At 45.1% G+C, this 18,891-nt stretch overlaps 1 protein-coding gene across 3 annotated transcripts in view; it reads left to right on the top strand.

Moving 5' to 3' along the window:
• Window positions 1–18,891, top strand: part of SLC23A1 (solute carrier family 23 member 1) — a 381,822-nt gene that overhangs the window by 67,294 nt on the left and 295,637 nt on the right. For 2 of the 3 annotated variants that reach the window (XM_069199324.1, XM_069199323.1), the window contains exon 1: window positions 5,953–6,126. The exons of the other annotated variant lie outside the window; for it this stretch is intronic. The gene's annotated coding sequence lies outside the window, so the exon portion shown is untranslated. Of the gene's footprint in view, window positions 1–5,952; window positions 6,127–18,891 lie in introns of those variants that run through there. 3 annotated transcript variants of the gene reach the window in all.

Genomic DNA, 18,891 nt, shown 5'->3' with positions numbered 1-18,891 from the left:
CCTCACTTGCATACATCTACATTTTGAATGGGTCTTCCTGGGATGGGAGGGTGGAGGGCCTGCTCTCACACAAAGGACTGCCACATCCCCTACTGGGACCCTGGTAGACAGAATTGAACTGAAAGGGGACCTAGTGGATTTCTAAGCCACTCTTTAAAGTCTCCCCCACTTTAAAGGCACATTTGGGTATATAAACAGGGCCTCTGCCCCTTCCAGCTCAGACACTTCCTAGAGAAGAGACTTGTAACCAGGACCTGCATTCTGCCAAGAAGAACTGCCTGGCTGCCCAAAGGACTCACCTGACTGCTTTCTGTAAAGGACTGCTGCCCTGCTGCCTTGCTGCTCTCTGGCTGTGGTGAAGAAGTGCTCTCCAAGGGCTTGGATAGAGCTTGCCTCCTGTTCCCTGAAGTCTCAGGACCAAAAAGACTTCATCTCTTCAAAAAGGACCCCTTGTGCAGCTAAATTTAATGCACAGCCTGCCAGAAATGACGCACAGCCTGCACCACGGTGAAAACTTCACTGCACGCCAAACCGGAGCAACGCAGCCCGACTTCACCACGAGAAGATCGACGCAGCGCCAGCGTATCGACTGGAAATTAGACGCACAGCCCACTGGATCAATGCATAGCCGAACCGGAACGATGCAGCCCGACTTCCATAGAGGAATTGACGCAGCGCCTGCCGTGCGGTAGAAATTTCAACACAACGCCCACAGGATTGACGCAGCTCCTGTGACTTCATCCTGCCAGCGCAGGAAATCTACACACCATCCCCGGGGCATCTGAAAACCCTGCAACCTGAAGAGGATCCAAGACTGAGCGCCGGAAATCGATGCACAGCCGTCCCTGCGTGGAAACTAAACGACGCATCACCATGTGTGGTCTGAGAAATGGACGCACACCCCTTTGTTTCCACGCTTCTCCTCATCTGCGGTTCTTTGCGGAGATTTTTCATGTGAACCAGGTACTTTGTGCTTGAAAGAGACTTTTTTTGCTTTTAAAAGACCGAAGACACTTTATATCACTTTTCAGTGAGATCTCTACATTTACTTATTGCATCTTTGATCGTTTTTGACCTGCATTTATCCAGATAAATATTATACATTTTTCTAAACACTGTGTGGTGTATTTTTGTGGTGCTATATGGTGTTATTGTATGATTTATTGCACGAATACTTTGCACATTGCCTTCTAAGTTAAGCCTGTCTGCTCAGTGCCAAGCTACCAGAGAGTGGGCACCTGATAATTTGGATTGTGTGTGACTTACCATGACTAGAGTGAGGGTCCTTGTTTGGACAGGGGGTAACCTGACAGCCAACCAAAGACCCCATTTTTAACAACAAGTGATTGTAAACACATTACCAGATCCATTACACTGGATGGTGCTTTCAGGTTTCTCAAAATGCCGTCCGGACTCGCATCTGCTGCATAGGTATTCTAGAAATTGATGTTTTGTCTAGTCAGAGACATCGATGGGGTGGTAGCGTTTCAGGATGATATTTTCGTTTATTCGAAAATGGCAGTCCAACATTTTGGTATTCTAAGCAGTGTTAAACATATCAGAAAAAAAAGGTATGATGATTCATTTTGATAAGTGCAAATTATTTGTTTAAGAAGTAGAATATTTGGGTCACACAATCACAAAAATCGATATTTATCCTAAGAAGGATTTGTTGGAATCGATTTGCAACATGGAAAGTCCTACTGACAAAGACAAACTCAAATCATATTTAGGTTTATGTGAATGTTATGCTAGGTTTGTAAAAGGCTTTATTGGTATTATGCATCCTTTGTGGTCATTATTCAAGAAGTGAACGAAGTTCAAGTGGGGTGTGGAACACACTTCAGCTCTCAACATTTTGAAAGAGGAAATCATTGAATCCAAACCTTTATGTCCTTTTGCCCACAATGGTGTTAATGTGATCACAGTGGATGCCAGTGCCACTGGTCTGAGATTGGTGTTTAGTCAAATTAAAGATGGAGTTGAACGCACTATTGCATTTGCATCCAGATATTCCACAATTGAACAGGAAGCATTAGGGTGTACCTGGTTAATGGAACATTTTAAAATGTACTTGTTGGGTAAGCCCTTCCAGTTGAAAAGGGATTGTGAACCTTTGATTTCATTACTGACAAAATATAGAATGGGCAAAGCATCCTCTAGATTGGTTAGATTACTGGCCAAGATTTTATGAGTACAATTTTACTTTATGTATCTACCAGTTATTCAGAACATAAGAGCTGACTGTTTATCTAGGTTAACCGATAAAACGCAAGTTGCTAATGGTGAACAGTCACAGGACGAATGTGTTGTCTGTAGGGCAAGTTTTGTCAAAAGATGAATGGATAATGGCAAGTTCCACTGATGATATATTGAAAGAGCTTAAAGAGTATGTCGTTGAAGGGTGGCCTTTGGAGAAACATTTGTCCAAAGAACTATAGGTCAGAGATGAATTATTCTTGGAAAATGATGGAATTGTTAAAGGGGAATGTTTTTTTTACACCTGCAGGAGTTAGAAACAAATTGATTTCTATTGCTCATTTAGGTCTTATGGGTCAAACTAGTACCATTAAAAAAAGTAAGGGAATTGTTCCAGTGGCTTTACATGGATGGTAATTTCATCAAATTTGTGGAAACGTGTCCTTTGTGTCTAAATTCAGATAAAGTGTTGAAGACACAGCAGTCTTCTCAGATACAAATGATGTTGTCAGAGATACCTTGGTCAAAACTGGCTATTGAATAATTGGGACATTATGAATATGTTTGTCCTGGAAAAAGTTATATTTTAGTATTAATTCATTATTTCTCAAAGTGGTGGATTTTAAATGGATTTCTAACCCAATACTGAAACAGTTATTGAGTTATTTCAAGGCACCTTCAGGAGAGAGGGTTTACCAGATACCATTGTTTCTGATAATGAAACACAATTTACATCTAGCAAAATGAATGATTATTTTAAAAGTGTAGGAATTCAACATATTAAGACTGCTTTATATTCACCAAACATGAATGGTTTGGTGGAAAGATTTAACAAGACGTTACTAGAAGGTATTCAGTTAGCCATAAGAACACATACTGATGTTGAAAAACATGTGGCAGATTTACTGTGGTCGTATTGTGTACCCCACATTGTACAACCATTTTTTTCCTTTTGTTTTACTTAACGGAAGAGGGCCTAGACTAGAGTTTAATCCTGTTTAGTTGTTTTCTAAAGGGAAAATTACCATTTAAAAAAATGTATGATAGTATAAAAAACAATGTTGAATTTAAAAAAAAAAAAAATCAACAAACCTAAAAATGGATGTTCCAAGACACATAAGAATAAGTTTTGGGGATAAAGTCCAAATTAAACTGCCTGGACATGTACAAAAAGGGCGTTTTACATTTTCCAAAATTTGGGAAGTTGTCAAAATGGGAAAAACATCTATACTACTAAACAACAACACCTAGTTATACAGGGAGTGCAGAATTATTAGGCAAATTAGTATTTTGACCACATCATCCTCTTTATGCATGTTGTCTTACTCCAAGCTGTATAGGCTCGAAAGCCTACTACCAATTAAGCATATTAGGTGATGTGCATCTCTGTAATGAGAAGGGGTGTGGTCTAATGAGATCAACACCCTATATCAGGTGTGCATAATTATTAGGCAACTTCCTTTCCTTTGGGTCAAAAGAAGGACTTGACAGGCTCAGAAAAGTCAAAAATAGTGAGATATCTTGCAGAGGGATGCAGCACTCTTAAAATTGCAAAGCTTCTGAAGCGTGATCATCGAACAATCAAGCGTTTCATTCAAAATAGTCAACAGGGTCGCAAGAAGCGTGTGGAAAAACCAAGGCGCAAAATAACTGCCCATGAACTGAGAAAAGTCAAGCGTGCAGCTGCCACGATGCCACTTGCCACCAGTTTGGCCATATTTCAGAGCTGCAACATCACTGGAGTGCCCAAAAGCACAAGGTGTGCAATACTCAGAGACATGGCCAAGGTAAGAAAGGCTGAAAGACGACCACCACTGAACAAGACACACAAGCTGAAACGTCAAGACTGGACCAAGAAATATCTCAAGACTAATTTTTCTAAGGTTTTATGGACTGATGAAATGAGAGTGAGTCTTGATGGGCCAGATGGATGGGCCCGTGGCTGGAATGGTAAAGGGCAGAGAGCTCCAGTCCGACTCGGACGCCAGCAAGGTGGAGGTGGAGTACTGGTTTGGGCTGGTATCATCAAAGATGAGCTTGTGGGGCCTTTTCGGGTTGAGGATGGAGTCAAGCTCAACTCCCAGTCCTACTGCCAGTTCCTGGAAGACACCTTCTTCAAGCAGTGGTACAGGAAGAAGTCTGCATCCTTCAAGAAAAACATGATTTTCATGCAGGACAATGCTCCATCACACGCGTCCAAGTACTCCACAGCGGGGCTGGCAAGAAATGGTATAAAAGAAGGAAATCTAATGACATGGCCTCCTTGTTCACCTGATCTGAACCCCATTGAGAACCTGTGGTCCATCATCAAATGTGAGATTTACAAGGAGGGAAAACAGTACACCTCTCTGAACAGGGTCTGGGAGGCTGTGGTTGCTGCTGCACGCAATGTTGATGGTGAACAGATCAAAACACTGACAGAATCCATGGATGGCAGGCTTTTGAGTGTCATTGCAAAGAAAGGTGGCTATATTGGTCACTGATTTGTTTTTGTTTTGTTTTTGAATGTCAGAAATGTATATTTGTGAATGTTGAGATGTTATATTGGTTTCACTGGTAATAATAAATAATTGAAATGGGTATATATATTTTTTTGTTAAGTTGCCTAATAATTATGCACAGTAATAGTCACCTGCACACACAGATATCCCCCTAACATAGCTAAAACTAAAAACAAACTACAAACTACTTCCAAAAATATTCAGCTTTGATATTAATTAGTTTTTGGGGTTCATTGAGAACATGGTTGTTGTTCAATAATAAAATTAATCCTCAAAAATACTACTTGCCTAATAATTCTGCACTCCCTGTAGGTTGGCTTATTTTATAAAGAACGGAGGTATGTGGTAAGCTATAAGCTACAGCATAGGCTGCTGTCCATTTTGAAGTTGGTAACATTTATGCTTATCTTTATGAATCTATGTAATGTAATTACCTTGTGGTCCATTGGTTGAGCTTTGTGGTTACTTCAAAACATTCCAAGTTCTAAAAGTCTTTGTGGTCAGTTGGACCTGGCTTTGAAGATGCTTGGATGCCCGGTAAACAGTTGCTACTTATTACACTAGTTATATGTGTATGTGCTTACTTGAAACCACCACATTGCCTCTTGTTCACAGGCTAAAATATGATGGCAGACCCCACGAGCACTCGTGAGTCACTGACACAGGAGACCTAACCTGAGTAGAATCGCAGCTGCCAGGTGGCAATAAACTGGTGCGGCACAAACCTATATTCTGTGAGGTCCATATACCTCACAGAATACCTATGTATGACGACGATCCCGACGGGCAGTGGGGAGAAGCAGGTCAATGCGGCAGCCACGAGAAGAATGATCTTGGTAAACAACAGCAGGCCAGAAACAAACTGTACACTCTGTCACCACTGCTACAGCAACTGTACTAAAGAATATCAGCCAGAAGCACTGCATACTCTGATATGGCACTGGAGGGGTAGGAGAAAACTGATCCTAACAATGTCTCACGCATGCTCCTCCGGGCTACACTGACCATGACTACAGGACTCCCCCACCTCCGAGAACACTGCTTCGGGAACAGCTTCGGAACCTAACATTCACAGTCAGCAATTGACCACCCCTTCTTCAGTCTCAACCTTTAGGCTTTCGGAAGGGGAGGTCACATACCCCTTCTGGTATTGGCTCCTGTGAAACGACACCTGTCCAATCCTGAGTGCGGGCTTTCCCCCATCCAGGTGTGGCCATCTGCTGAAGTGGCGTGGGCGGGGCGCGTATGCTTTCCGCTTTCAAACCCACGCTCCGCTATTCCCTCTCACTGACACCCGTACGTCTTGGAGCCCTTGGGGTGCGTTACCTGGGATCCCCTTATGGTCCGGCTTCATCTCACCGCCCCGCTTTCACCTGAGAAGCAGCAGTGGTATTAACCCCTGAAGACATCTTTTAACCAAAAGCAGGTGATAAATAAAACCAACAAATGGTGCATGTTGTTCCTTTGCTCGGTCGCCATTTTCGTGTACTATGGGTACCCTCGGCCCACCTTGCCCTGGGCCCTTCGTCAGGTTATGTCTATGAGCCTTAAGGCCCGCTTCGCCAGCCGTGCCTCTGCCTGATTCTGGAGAAAAGCTGCAGTGGGGACATGTAGTACACACAGGACAGTTATGCTTGCTGAATACCTTAAACGCCCCCTCATTTTAATGAATTTATGACACATTTAACGTTAGGATGTACACAATGGCAAATGAGCACGTCCACTAAGTAATACAAAGCGGGTTTCTGTGTTTTCGGTTTCAGCTGTAAATTGCTGGTAACAAAAAGACAGGCAGGCCAGGCTTTCACCGTTGAAACCGAAACCCACTTAAAATTCCTCAATAGATGTCAGCATTGTCCAAAACGAATTTTTATATCCCACACACTTCCCAACCGATTTCCTGATAAATTGCAGGTGAGTAGACAGAGCACCTGGAAACGATCCATCAATTGCAATTGCCTTAACTCTCACAGTAAGATAATGTTTTTAGGAAACGGTACTTGCCTCTGCGAGTTGGATGTATGCTTGGAGAGGCCACCAACTTTTATGGTACTGTCAGTTGATGGAAAGGCAAACTAATTAGCTCGCTGTCTTTGGGGACAGTAAGATGGTGTCGTCCTGTGGAGACACTTCTGTACTGTGGGGCATATTTACAACCCCTGGCGCCACCGGAGCTTCACTTTTTGTGACCCTCTGGTAGCGCTTGTTAGGTCTTGTAGTGCCTAACGATAGCCTCCTGATGCACAGATACCTCTGGTGCCGCTCCCCCATGTGGTATATTCAGGAGTGTCAAACATAACATTCCTCCTAAAATATAAAAATAAATTAAACTTAATGATGAGAATAAAACAAAAATGGTGATGCACCATTTACATGGGGCTATTCACATACATAGTCTTTCAGTCTTTCTGGGGCTGACACACGGGATCGCAAATGGTACCTGTCCATCCCTCCTCTTCGGATTACCTCGGGGCGGCCACCCTCAGCTGGCACTTCTGCTGGACTGCTCTCTTCGCTCCGTGCAAGTGATTTTGGTGGTGCAACTCTTTTTTTTCTTCCACTTCCTCCCTTTGTGATGGACCTCTCGTCAGCCCGTCCTCGGTAAAGGAATATGGTCTCCTGAATCCTTCGCCTTCTCTCTCCGGGCTCCTGTCATTTTCGCTCCTTGGAGAATCCATTTGGTCTCCATGATATAGCTTGAAACATGAAATGTTCCTCTTTACTATCTCATTCCTTCTTGTGACAGTCACTAGGGTTCCTTTTACTCAGGTGACTGTCCACAGACCTGACTCGAATGGTGTTTTGAATTTGCCCCCTGGATGTCGATTCTTCATCAGTACAACATCCCCGATGTTGAGATTTCTTATGCAAGCTCTCCATTTCCGTGACATCCGCTCATTGTAAATGTGTCTTTTTTTAGTCTTGTTTCCACCTGTTTCTGTCTGGTTTTCATCTGTCCCGGCTTCTCTGTCATGGCTTCCACCTGGGGAATGGTGTCTCTCACTTCCCGTTGCATGCAAATGGAGCTCGGGGACACCCCTGTTGTGCTATGTGGTGTCAGGCTATATTAACTCAAAAATGGCACAGTCTAAATTCTTCCCTCTCACTACCACAATTCTCAGTACTTTATTTAGAGTTCTCATAAATCGCTCTGCCTCTCCATTAGCTTGAGGCCATCGCGGAGTGATTTTTCTGTGTTGGGTCGCATGTGATGCCAGATATGCTGCAAACTCATGACTAGAAAACGGGGGGTCATTGTCTGTTCTTAATTCTTGTATTATCCCATGGGTGGCCATTATTTTCTCTAGATAGGGTATAACCTTCTCGGTGACAGTCGATTCCAACAGCTCCACCTCCGGAAACTTTGAGAAGTCGTCTATTAACACCAGCATGTGCCTTCCATCCGGTAGGCTCCCCAAGTCCGCACTGGCCCTCTGCCAGGGAGTGGACGGAATGGGTTCGGTGATGATGGGGGGTGGCGGATCAGTCGGCCCCACCAATTGACACACATGACACCTTTGTATGGTCCTCTCCACCAGTGCATCTAGGTCTGGAAACCACACTTTGCTTCGTAGTCTTGCCTTGGTCTTCACCAATAGAATTGATAACTAATGAACTTTGCTCATGTGTGCTCCATTCTCATCTTAGACACAAAAGATTCTTTGTTGGCACAAGTTTTCTTGTTCCATTACACATACTGGACAACAGGTATGTTTAGAATGTATTGAGCACCTGTACAACACCTCACATTATAGGAAATTGGGGCCTTTATTAGGTTTTCTGTTGTCAACCAGCTCTTCTAATGAAATAAATGGTCTTCACCATGCCCTGGTGTGAGGCATGGGCTAAATCCACCGTTCTTTGCCTCATACTGTCTGGGATGACAAGTCGGCTTCCTCGCAGTAAACAGTTTTCAGACGACACCGCCAATTCGTGCCTGACTCGGAATAAGGCTTGTAGTGTGTTGTTGGCCTCTTCAGTCCTCAAAGCCAAATTTTGTTTCAACAGGTGCCATCTTCCATTACTGACACATGACATTGCCGATTGCAGGACCTCATCTTCTTTTGTGGCATCCTGTATTTCCTTCAGTGACATGGGCAGTGGCCGAGATCTCTCTACTACCAGCCTCACATACTCCTCCGTATTCTGTTTCTTCTTCTTCAAACGCGGTAATCGGTCTCGCGTGTCGGGGTAAATAGTCTGCTGGGTTCTGGGCACCTGGGCGATATACGACAGAGAATTGATATCCCTGTAGCTGAAGGATCCATTTTTCAATCCTTGGGGGAGGTTGTGATGCTGTTTTATTGAATAACGGTATTAGCGGCTTGTGATCTGTGTATATCACAAATGGGTGACCACATATGTACAAATGATAGTGGCGACATGCCCAGTTGACCGCTAGCACCTCTTTCTCTATGTGTGAATACCGTTGTTCCATTGCCGTCAAAGCTCGGCTGGCATATGCCACTGGTGCCCACTCGCCATCATTTCCTCTTTGAGACAGCACGGCTCCGAGGCCTATTGGGCTGGCATCCACTGACAGCTATGTTTCTCTTGCCGGGTCGAAGAATACCAAGGTTGTCTCTGCTGACAGTGCCTGTTTCGTGTCCTGAAACGCCGTTTCATGTGCCACATTCCACTCCCACGAGTGTGAGTCTTCGTTAGTTCTCGTAATGGGGCAGTGAGGGAGGTCAGATTGGGAATGAATCTCCCGCAGTATGTCACCATTTACAGGAAACTACGAACGCCCGTGACTGAGGTGGGGGGGCGCGGACTTTATATCCGCCACTTTCTCTGGATCAGGTCGGACTCCTCTTTCTGAGAAGAGATATCCGAAAAAGGCAATGTCCCATCTCAAAAATTCACACTTCTCGCGGTGCAATGTTAGTCCGTTTGTATGAAGTCGTTGGAACACCGCTCGTAGCCTCTGTAGGTGTGCCTCTACCGTGGGAGCATGCACCAGGATGTCGTCACTCACATTGATGACTCCCTCCAGGCCAGCCAAAATTCCTCTTATGGTGTCCAGGAAAACTTCAGCCGCACTGGCAATCCCGAAACATAGGCGTCGGTATCTTCTTAGTCCCACATGGGTGGAGAAAGTGGTGATGGCTCGAGATTCCGGAGCCAGCATGATCTGATGATATCCAGCTCTCAGATCCATTTTTGAGAACCATTTGTATCTGCTGACTTCCGCCACTATGTCATCAACCGTGGGGGTGAGGTGACGTTCTCTCCCGATGGCTACATTTTGGAGGCGCGTGTCGACACATATGCGTACCTCCCCTGGTTGCTTTGGTTTTCTGGTGACCACGATGGGCGACACCCATGGGGTTGGTTCTTCTACCTTCTCAATGATGTCCGCTTCTTCCAGCTTCCGTAGCTCTGCCTCAACCTGTGGGAGGAGATGAAAAGCTATGCGTCTGTGCTTTAGTGCGACTGGTTCTATGGACTTGTCAATGTGTAGTTTTATTTGACGGTCCTTCAGGCAGCCAATGCCTCGGAACAGAACAGCATACTCTTCTTGCGGACTCTCTAGCTCCCCCATATGTATGCTGAACGCAAAGGCCACCAGTTTCAGTTCTTCCACCGTACGGCAGCTGAGCAACATCCTCGTTCCTATCTTGGTGACGTACACTTTGGCTTGTACAGTTATGTCATCATGAGTGATCTCTGTCACAAATACTCCTGCCGTTGGGAGAGCTTTTGTTGACCCAAAAGCGAATACTTGTACTGTCGTGTGCCGGAGAGGAGGATGATGTGGCATTTGGTCAAAGGCGGATTGCGCCAGTATGTTAATTGAAGCCCCTGTGTCAATTAGGGCTGTTACTTGGTGTCCCGCTACTTTCACTTTGCATTTCGGAATTTTCTTTCGGCTTCGACAGCCCGGTTCAGTTGTGTGGATTATGTATACAGTCCCTTCTGGCTCATCATCGTCATCCATGTCGGGAATTAGATCTGGCGGTTGGATTGCTTTTGCTCCTTGACTTGTCTTTTGCCTGTCTCCTTTGGCTCTGGTATTTGAACGGCAAACCTTTGCAAAATGATTTAGTTTTTGGCAGTTTGTGCACTGTTTTCCCAAGGCCAGGCATTTTCCTTGACGTGGGAAGGTTCCTCCACACATGTAACAGGATCGGTGGGCACTAGCCGATCTTGTCTTGTCCTTTCTTTTTGTCGCAATACTTGGGGCAATGACATTTACCGGTTCTGTTTTGATGGTTTGTGCAAGCGCAGACTCCATGTGTGCTGCTCTTACCCGGGATAACTCCTTCGACCTGCCCATCGTCAGCATGTCGGCCATTGTCATGCCCGGGATCTGGAGGATATGTTCTCTTAGTTTTGTCGAGTGGCATCCTTGAATAAATTGCGCTCTTATTTCATCATCCGGGTCCGGTAATGTGCATGTGCTCGCTAGTTCCTTTAATCTTGCATAGTAGGTGTCTACTGACTCATCTGGTTGCTGTCTGGCTTGTCGCAGGAGGAAACGTTCGTAGTCAGGATTTGCCATTGGTTCAAAATATGCCGTTATTGCCCTTTTTAGAGTTGGGTATGTGAATGGGGGGTCCTTCTTCCACCACTGTTTTGCTGATTCTGTGCATCATCGCTCCCCCATGTGAAGAAGCATCGGTCTTTGTCTATCCGGGTCTAGTGCGACGGCTGCGAAGTAGTTCTCTAAACGTTCCACCCAGGATTTCTATTTGGCGGCCTGTGCTGATGGTGGCCCTTCCATGACAAAAGGCTCTATTACAGGAAAGGTGACCATGTTGATTGTTCTCCACTCTTTGTCTATTTAATCTCTGTATGTGCCATGTATCGTTTGTTTTCACCTGTAATGGGGCTTATGGTTATTCTCTTCTTTGTGATGGAATTTGTTGTACCCCTTCCTTGATAATATATATTTTTTTTTACACTGTCGCCTGATTAATTATTTTTTTTTTTCAATTTTCTTTTTGTTTTCTTTATTCACCCCCCCCCCCCGGGATCCTCTCCTCTGGATGCTGCCTTGTTTCTTGTGCCTGAGCGTCGGGCCCAATTATTGTTTAAACGGGGCCTCGCACTCCTACAACGCAGGCCACTCCCTTTGGCACCTTAGCGAAGTGAGGAGTTGCTGGCCTGTCTCCCGGGATCAGTGGGGGGGGCGGGGCAAAGTGTTCTCTCCGTGTGCGCCGTCACCTGTTTTTTTGTTGTTGGTTGGAGCGCGGAGCTTCAGCGCTCAGCCCAGGTTTCTTGATGTGAGTCTTCCGTTCTTTCCGCCTCCACTCTCACACGTGCTCCGGTCACAGCGTGTGTTGCTGATGTGCCTGGGCCGCCGCCCCGCTCAAAATAACAATGTGGGTTTGCTCTCTCCTCGTCGCCAGTTTTGTTAGATCGTGTAGTGCCTAACGATAGCCTCCTGATGCACAGATACCTCTGGTGCCTCTGCATAAATAAACACACCACACGCATATACTTTTTGCTCTGCTCGTAACTGTTGGCGCCACGCCAACCCAGCCCATTTATTCACTCCCCTTACGTCAGGGGCTAAACTACTTCCCCCGATTTGCAGGGGTAGACTACCTTCACAACGTGTTACAGCACACGCCGTAAAATGACCCCTTCCCATGTGGTATATTCGGGAGTGTCAAACATAACAGCGCTGTGCCCTCCTCCAAATTTCCAAGGCGCTGTTGCACCACTATTTGTGGCTTAATGGCTCCTTCTATATATGGCCCCCCAGCACGGTTTTCTGCGGCAGGGTGGCATGCAATGGGTGTTACTGTGGGTGAACCCACGCACTACCCATTGCTTTTTGACACTGTCACAGATTTACTAGGAAACGTAAATCTGAGGCAGTGCCAAAAGCTAACGCCACCCCAGGGGTTGTATTAGCATGGCGCAACGAGGAGAAATACTTTTATTTCTCCTCGTTTTTGCTTTTTCTATGGGCAAAAGGTCATCAGTGATTTGTCTATGTGCAGGAAGGTGTCCCTTCCTGCACATAAACATTAAATAATGATAATTTGCTACTTCTATGTGTGCTGCATTGTGCAGCACACATAGGAGTAACAAATCACCACTATTGATTGTTTATGTGCAGGAAGGGACACCTTCCTGCACATAGACCACCATCCCTGCAAAGCAGGCACCCATGCGCTATGGTGGGAAATACAGGGCTGTGGCGTATTTTTGAAAATACGACGCATCCCTGCGTTTATGAAGTGATGCAGCGCAGCGCTGCCAATTTTGGCACCGTAACACGCCACTTCCTTGTAAATATTCCCCTAAGTCTTTTATTTCACTGGAATTCATGAGGATTTAATTTTGTGGCTGATGCTAGGGGAAAGTGCTGGGTGTAAAGGATGTAAGTTGTGTAGCCTGCGCCCCGAAAGCATGGGCTGAAGGGTGTATTATGGGCCTGCTTTGTTTGAATGGTGATTTGGGAGGTGCTGCAAAACGGAAGCCCTGATAAGTGTAGCTTTGCAAACAGGTTTTTACCTTCAGAGATGATAATGAAAGCGAATGTGAATGCCTGCAGTGAACTGGCACTGTACTCATTCACCCATTGGCTGTGTTCCTTGTCTTCCTGTAAAAAAAAAAAAAAAAGGAAAGGCAGCCTTGCTTTGCTGTATAAACGGCACACGACCTTCATGGGTCCCACCTATATGGATCAACCTGTGGAGGGCCCCTACACACGTGCAAATCTTTTAATGATTGAATCTTATGACAAACTCTAGTGGTAGATGGTCAGAGGGAGGTTTGAGAATTAACGTGTTACAGGTATAGTCGGGTGAAATTTAAAATGATTGGGCTGCCCCGTTGAACGTGAAGAAGGCCCCACGAGTCTCTCATATCTCACAGATATTCATTGACCTTGAGCGGAATGGGGGCCTTCTGAAGAGATGGAAACCCCCAAATGGCTAGAGGGGGCAGAAACTGGAGGATGTGGGGTGGTGGGGTTGGCCTGCGCTGCAGGGGCTGCAGGGGTCTGTGTTCCACCCCTGCATATAGCTTACTGTGCCTGACCTCTCATTGTAGATGTGCAGGTCAGAGGCAGACTTGGATGCTGGCACAGCTGGCAGGTAATAATCACCTATGAGATTAGTGCAAGTGTTGCAGTCCTTTCACGGGGGATGGGAATGGGTGGGACATGTGAGTGAGAGGAAGAAAGAGAGATAGCATGCATGTGTGTCTGAGGGGGGTTGCATTCGGACGCATAAACCATAGAGTAAAAAGGTTACTATCCGTTCACCCGTGTGCAATCATTTTGTGAGATAGCACAAGCTTTCCTTGAGAAAGGGGCAGCGTGAAATCCCCTCACTCTAGCCACACACACAGATTTCAGGTAACTATACATACAATTTTAATGGTGCAATCATATGGTAACTCACATCTGGACTTGGAACACCTTTAAGTGTGCATTGAGACTACTCATGGGGCGGTTCAAATGTCTACACCTCAGTGGTGGGGACTTAGAGTACAAACCAGACAAGGATTGTTGCATTGTCTATATGACATACCTACCCGGAAACATGTATACACGCCTGAGGATGTAGAATAGGGGCAACTGTAGTGACGAGGAAGAAAGAAGACGCATGGGATTGGACATTTCAGGCATCCACATTACCGCAACGCCAGCTCCATGAGGGAAAAGAGCAGGATCAATAACTTCTGAGACTGGCTTGACACATGTGATTAGTCCCACATTGCATAAGATACTACACTGTCATTGTTTTATTGGTAAACTAATTCCAGTGCCCATTTATTTCTTTTGGTAAATATTCCTCCAACACAAGGCAGCAGTCCTGCCATAACAGATCTTCCCTCTGGCTTGGAGATAACACCTATGGACTCTAGGAGGGAGATTTGGTGGATAGAATAGGGTGGGTGAGTAGTGCTGTTGCTGGCAGCAACGTGAATCCTCTGTGCCAATTTAAGCTCCTCAGGGTGTAGGAGCTTTGACAAATTACCCATTTAATTCTGGCCTTCTGCCCTTTGCTTGTTGATGGGGATGATGGAGGCACTTAGTATGTTGAATGAGCAGCTGAAGGATTTGCCTCACAACTCTGTTCTTGCCTTATGCTTCCACACAATGCCTCTCATCACATCAATGGTGGGCGGTGCTTCTGCAGATCCATCATATTTGACCAGGAGAGATGCCTGCCTGTTGTGTTCTAGGAATCATCAAGAGGCATAAGGACGGCTGCCCTCTGGTTCCTGTGTCGGGCTTTACTAAAATAAAGATTTTAAGTCGTTGTGTGCAGTGCCGTCCATACAGAATTTGGCGACGAGGTATTGCACGCCCGGCACTACAAAAGAAGAACCTGAGCAGGATACATTACATTGCACTGATGCAAGTTCTCCACATCTGTGCAGTCTACTTTCACTGCCTAGCCTCCATAGCACTGATTCTCTGCCCTAAGGCGTCTTCTCCATGTGAAGTGTTTCAAGGTGGCTGCACAGGCTCCTCTAATAGGCACTCTCTGTTTGGTCCTCACAAGGGGAGGTTTATTCAATCATCAATGTTACATGGTGAGTCCATCAGGGCCGTACTGTCACATACTCTATCACAAGAGAGGTGATGTCCTCATATGAAACTTGGCATAAACCCTGCAGCACACCACAAATGCAGGAGTGGATTCCGGGAAGCATGTTGGTATTCTTGAGAGGCAGGGTTTGCAGCTGCTGTGGCTGGACTAGTGCAATTGCAGCTGTTGCAGTAGTGGTAGCTAATGGTGCAGCAATATTGTTACCTGGTGCATATGATGCTGCACTGCGTGTGCAGTTGCAGTTCTCGTGTCTACTGATGCTGGAGCTAGGTTTGCTGCAGAGGTAACCGAGGTGGTAATCTTCAGGAATGCCACCTTGCCATGGGACTCCACCTAGTTGTCCTCAGACCTTAGACCCACCCCCAAGCCCTGCTCACAGCAGGAAACCTCAGAATCATTATGGATAGTCATCATAGACAACAAACTAGACATGACCGTCCAAGTCAACGCAGTGGCTTACTTCAACACACTAAGGATGCTGATGAAAGTCTTCAAGTGACTACTAGAAAACACCAGGAAAATGATCATCAAAGCCCACATCACCAGCAGAATAGACTATAACAACACTTTGTATGCAAGGATTACCATCCAGCTTACCAACCAGATCACAAGAAGTCTGCAGACCATCCAAAACGCAGTATTAAGACCAGTCCTCAACTTCCCATGCCAAGCCTACATCACACCACATCTTAGGGAACTCCACTGGCTCCCGATACACAAGTGTGCACACTTCAAACTCCTCACCCACACCTACAAAGCTCTCCACAACACTGGACCCACTACATGAACAGGTGCATTCACTTCCAACAACCTTCCAGACTCTCACTAGCACACACCCAACACATACACCAAATCAGAGCAGGGGGCTGTGCCTTCTCGTAATTGGTCCCTAAAGCCTGTAACGATTTCTGACAGCACATCAGAGCTTCCGCCTCTCTTCTTGACTTTTGAAAGAAGCTGAAGACCTGCTTTTTGAGTAAGTCCCCGAGGTTGGCCTCACACATCTGCTACTGAGCACCTGGATATCCTCCCGGGTGAATAGCGCGCTATAGAAACACCAGTAACATAACATAAGAACAGATGGGTGCATTACTGGGTAAATTTTTTATGCCCGCACTACTAGGTGCCTTTCTTGCAGCAATAGCGGTTGTGACGTTGCCAGCACCGCTGGATGTCAAAGCAACAACTGTTGGTGGAGTGGAAGTGGCGTCTGTGGTGGACTGTCAAATTGTTGCTGTGGCCATCCCAGATGTGCCTTGGATTGTAGATCCCTCATTTGCATCTGAATCTTTATTGGGGGGAGTCACTTGCATGTGGGAATGTGTATTCATACACACTTGTGGCACCCACAGTATGTGCACTTCTAGGACAAGGACAAAGAGACTCCAACGTGTGACAAGTAGGAGAATTGTCTTTGGTACACCAACTCTTGATGAAATGTCAGCCTGGAAGTCTGTGGTCAGGTTGGGCTCCCGTGACACTGTGGTTGCTTGGAGGTTGTTTCTCTTCAAGCATTTATCTTTTACATATTATTTAATATCAGCTGTATATTAATACTGTAGCAACAAGTCCCCTATTCTCACAGTTTGCCAAGAAATGTATATATCATGGCAACAAGTTTTCTATGTCGACCTATGGTAACATTTATAGTGACTACCACTATATCACCAATTTAAGAATATGCTGGAAAATCCAGATGTATTATTATTGACTCCATTTCTAAATACTTGACAATATAAATCTTCAAGGTGCATAGATGTGAATTATAAATACACATTTTATACCTATGTGTACAAACCTTGAGCAAATAGTGATAGTTTGCATTCTGGTCTCAATGCCAATATGCGCCAATACAGAAAACCTGATATTTTGACATGCAGTCTCAAGAATTGTTCCAACTAGCAGGCACGCTTTGCTGGCAGGGTAGTGACATTTCCCATTGAACCATAAAGCATAATCCCTGCATCGTCCTTCTCACTTCAAGCTTGTACACTTTACACATGGTTACTCTACTAGGCATTCGCGATGTAATTTTCCACAGTGACCATCCCCAAGTGGTGTGACCCCTGGATGAAGCACAACAAATCTTCATGCAGACATGGTCGGTTGTGCAGTGCCCATTGTTCTCATGCACCAAATATTTGCTGTATCCTCTTTGTTGAGAGTGTATCTGTGCCAGTTGGTGGCCAGGCCTACAACAGTAACAGCTAATTTTGTCCCACATACTGTTCTCCAAAAATACCTACTACCAGGCAACCTTCACATAAAGGCACATATCGTGCCAATCCCTTCATCACAAACTTTACAATGTGTACCAATTTAAACCCAAGAATGGGGACAAGGATCTGATAAAGGTCCAGTGCCTGCGCTCCTAAAGCATAATCAGTAAGTCAAAAAGGTGCTGTTCCTGTAAAAGGAAAGAAAAAGAAGGTGGTTGGAAACCAATGGTGCAATGGGAATCCTTATGATCAAGATTGGGTGCCCTCACAAACCCACTTGGATGTCATGCTTCATCATAGGGCTAGCTCTTCATAGGGCTGGTACTGCAGTGCCCAACAGGCCCTGCGCCAAGGAGTCTTTTTCAAGGATCTTTTGTTTTTTCGCTGTAATGGTGGAAGTGTGTGTGAGGGTGTAATATGTGTAGGGTGGAGTGTGTGCAAAAAAAAGTGCCAAATGAGTTTAAACTTTTTAAAGGGTACCTAACAGGTTTTAATATAGTGGTCCTCTTAACAGAGATAAAAACAATACAGGGAGTGCAGAATTATTAGACAAGTTGTATTTTTGAGGATTAATTTTATTATTGAACAACAACCATGTTCTCAATGAACCCAAAAAACTCATTAATATCAAAGCTGAATATTTTTGGAAGTAGTTTTTAGTTTGTTTTTAGTTTTAGCTATGTTAGGGGGATATCTGTGTGTGCAGGTGACTATTACTGTGCATAATTATTAGGCAACTTAACAAAAAAAAATATATACCCATTTCAATTATTTATTATTACCAGTGAAACCAAAATAACATCTCAACATTCACAAATATACATTTCTGACATTCAAAAACAAAACAAAAACAAATCAGTGACCAATATAGCCACCTTTCTTTGCAAGGACACTCAAAAGCCTGCCATCCATGGATTCTGTCAGTGTTTTGATCTGTTCACCATCAACATTGCGTGAAGCAGCAACCACAGCCTCCCAGACACTGTTCAGAGAGGTGTACTGTTTTCCCTCCTTGTAAATCTCACATTTGATGATGGACCACAGGTTCTCAATGGGGTTCAGATCAGGTGAACAAGGAGGCCATGTCATTAGATTTCCTTCTTTTATACCCTTTGGAGTACTTGGACGCGTGTGATGGAGCATAGTCCTGCATGAAAATCATGTTTTTCTTGAAGGATGCAGACTTCTTCCTGTACCACTGCTTGAAGAAGGTGTCTTCCAGGAACTGGCAGTAGGACTGGGAGTTGAGCTTGACTCCATCCTCAACTCGAAAAGGCCCCACAAGCTCATCTTTGATGATACCAGCCCAAACCATTACTCCACCTCCACCTTGCTGGCGTCTGAGTCGGACTGGAGCTCTCTGCCCTTTACCAATCCAGCCACGGGCCCATCCATCTGGCCCATCAAGACTCACTCTCATTTCATCAGTCCATAAAACCTTAGAAAAAT

The sequence above is a fragment of the Pleurodeles waltl genome, chromosome 7 (genome assembly GCF_031143425.1).
Source record: "Pleurodeles waltl isolate 20211129_DDA chromosome 7, aPleWal1.hap1.20221129, whole genome shotgun sequence".
NCBI classification, from domain to species: domain Eukaryota; kingdom Metazoa; phylum Chordata; class Amphibia; order Caudata; family Salamandridae; genus Pleurodeles; species Pleurodeles waltl.
The sequence above is the reverse complement of the archived record's forward strand: the minus strand, read 5'-3'. Positions and strand labels throughout refer to the sequence as shown.